This window comes from Histoplasma capsulatum, genomic scaffold, assembly GCF_000149585.1.
Source record: "Histoplasma capsulatum NAm1 scaffold_1 genomic scaffold, whole genome shotgun sequence".
Classification (NCBI taxonomy): domain Eukaryota; kingdom Fungi; phylum Ascomycota; class Eurotiomycetes; order Onygenales; family Ajellomycetaceae; genus Histoplasma; species Histoplasma mississippiense.
Window position 1 is genome coordinate 2,634,870 of NW_001813982.1, and position 3,619 is coordinate 2,638,488.

Sequence of the window (3,619 nt, forward strand, 5' to 3'; positions counted from 1 at the left end):
CACGTATCTATCGCCACGACCTAGAAGAGCGCGTAATATAGATATCTCCGTTGCGCCTATTACACTCATTCAAGTTCATTACCTTCTTCTATGATGATGAATGGCTGTCAATTGAAGATTCTCTATAAGAGAAATGAATCCTCAGCTGCGGGTCAAAGCAGGTTCATATGAAAAACATTGTGAATGTTAAATGAAATGTTGAATCAATAATTGTGTGTGTTTAGCACTTTCTTTATCATATACTTGATATGACAGTAATTTAATATACATAAGAAATGATTCATTTTTACATTTCTGAGATTTGGTTAAACTTTGTTTTTTATGTAATATTGAATCACAGAACTTTTTTGGATATTTATTTAATTTTTATAATTTTATTGAATGCTGATCATTGAAGCTTCTACTTATTTATGAGCTTTTTTTAACTTGATTATAATGTTCTCTACTGTTTGTATGAGGCTGCAAATGTATGTGATTTCTTGAAGAATTTCAGAGAAATTCAGAATCTTTAAATTATATTCATATAAAAGAAAGAATGAGCTTATATCTGTCATGACAGAATCTCAACTATTAATTGCAATCTCAATATATAATAGCAGATTGCTTCAATTGTTTTGTATGTAATTGCAGAATTTATAAAAAATATTCATTATTATTTATATCATTCTTTCAATAGCTTCATCAATCTCTAAATGATATATTGTTGATAACTTTTATTTAATTTTTAGTAATTAATATACACAGACTCAGAGTGCATTAATGAATTGACTGTCTCTATCTGACATAATAAATAAAAGCAAATTATGTATATGATAGAATGAGTTTCTGATGGAAGCATTTGCAATTACTTCAATGTTCATCTTATCACAGAGCTGTAGTACTACACCCTTGCTGAATCAGTTGACAATGTGTGAGAGGTGATGACAGTGTGAAGAGTGAATAGTAGAAGATAGTATATAGTGTAGTGAAAGATAATAGTAATTATAATAGTAATGTAGTTGAAGTTGTAGCTAATCGCTAAGGAGGAAAAGAAAGAGAAAGAAGATATGCAAAATACATGCATTCATATATATATACATATAGAAATAGTGGTAGCAAGAGTATAATGAAAAGAGATAAGAATAGACAAAGATATAAATAAAGATAATATAATAATAAGGAAATAATAAACAAGTGCATTACAATTGCCCCTCTTTTTTATAAGAGCTGCTCTCAGTGATTATATAGATTGCTTGTTAATAGATGTTTGCATTTCTGTATTGTAAGTGCTGTTTGTTGATAGCAGTGTATGATCGCGTCCCCTCAATAGCTTGTATATGTGTTGTTATCAATTTCTTAATGAGGTAGAATTGGTGGATTCTTTTATTGCTAGAGGTTGTGTGTAGAGAAACAAAAAGAATTTTTTTTTCTTTGAAAATTTCTCTTCTTTTTTAATTTGATCATCATCAAAGCTCTTTACTCTTCTGCTGCAATTTTTTCATTTCAAGAGAAATTTTTTAAAACTTTTTCATCAGTTCTTCTCTCCTTTTCTTGTTGAAATGAGCTCTCTTAAATATTCTGATTTTAAGTAAGTTGTTTTTCAGATGCTTATTGCATATTATTGTTGGTGTTCTCTGTCAGGAATGGTGTTATTAATGTGGTCATATGCTTCATTAGCTTGTTTCAGTATAGCATCATTCATTGTTCACTTGTTATATTGCCCTAGTTTTAACCCTAATCACGTGATGTACAACAGTCGGATTCCGTGCGAACATTGTGCCCTTAGACTTGAGGATGTTGATTTTTGATGTGCATTGAAGTCCAATATTTGAAAGTGTTGTGAGACTTGTGCCTCTGCAGGAAAATCCTGCAATCTCATAAGTGTTTTTCTTTGATTTCTATTTCCTTTTTCCCTTCCTTCAAAATTTTTTTTTTTTTTTTTTTTTTTTTTATTATTATAGTGTAGTTATTATACCCCAATTGAATTTTTTCCTTTTCCTCTTTTCCTTGATAAAATCCTTTTAAAAAAATGCATTTAATTAAAGTTTGAGTGAAATTTGTGCTTCTAACATTTTTCAATTTGAGATTTGCACTTCTGACATCTTTTGACTTGATATTCATGCTTTTAATGTTTGGAAGTATGTTGACTTTATGTTTGTCATTCATTTTCTTATTCAAGAAAGATTTTGAATGTTTGAATATTTAATATGTTTTCTTTTAGTTCTCATGTATCATCATTAGATCTCTAATCTGTCCATCTCACAAGATATTTTGATGCATTACTCATTCGACCACCCGGGCATATGTTGAAGGTTTGTTTTTTCATTGTTGTTTTTCAAGAATTTCCTCAATTTGATATTCTTCTTCACTGTCAACAAGTTTCAGTCCCAGTTCTGGTAAAGCTCCATTTCTGTGGTTGTATAGCTCTAATAAAGAAACATGGAATACAGAATAGATGTTTCTATATGAAGGTGGTAGTTTCAATTTGTACACTTGTTTTTTAATGGTATTCGGAATCTTGAAGGGTTGAACATATTTATGATCGAGTTTACAAGCTGGGCATAGCAATCAGAGGTTTTTTGCGTTGAGTATGATGTAATCATCTATTTTAAATTGTTGAGATTTATGTTTTGCATTGTAATAGGTTTTCTGCATTTGTCACACTTTTTGTAGATTCTCAATGAGCTTGTGGTGTGTTTCCTCAATATGTTTCGTGCGGCTAGCAGCATATATAGCAACCGGTTGTGGTGATTTGTTGATGTTAATTTTCAAATCAAGTCAATATCCTATTAAAGCTTCTGTGGATGCCATTTCAGTAGAGACATGTTGAGAGGTATTGTAAACAAACTGTGTTAGTGATAGCCAGTGTGCTCAATCATCTTGATGATAGTTGATAAAGCATTAGAGATAATGTTTCAAGGTTTGATTCTGTCATTCCATTTGACCATCTATTTGAGGGTGAAAGGCTGTCGAAAGTTGCCGGCATGCGCCTAGCATGTAACAAAAGGTGGATCAGTAATGGCTTGTAAACAGCGAACTTCAATCAGATATATGGTTTTTATATACTCTGTAAATTGTATAGAACTTGGTATAAACGATTTCCACTAACTCATCCACTGTAATGTTTTTGATGCAAGGAATATAGATCGTAAACTTAGTATACATATCTACAATCACTAAAATTACATCATAGGTTTGATGGAGGTATGTAGAGGCTGGCAAGCCTGTAATAAAATCCATAATAATGAATTCAAAAGGATTTGATGATAAGAAAATTGTACTCAACTCTTCATATTGTCTGTGCTGTTTTGACTTTACTATTTGACAAGTATCATAAATGGATATATAATTTTTGACATTTCTGACTAGCTCATGTCAATAGTATTTATTCTGAATGCTGTTTATGAACTTTTTTATACTAAAGTGACCCCCCTACGGATTATCATGATTTGCACTGATAATTTCATCAATGAGTGTCTTTTATTGAGAGACATATGCCCGACCATCAGCATGTAATATATCATACTCAGAATATTGTTCATAGCATATTTTTCAGCAACAGTTATATTCTTCTCCTTTTATCTTTTTTTTTTACTCGGTAGCAAAAAAATCAGATCTTCTGTGCTTTACTTAAAAATGA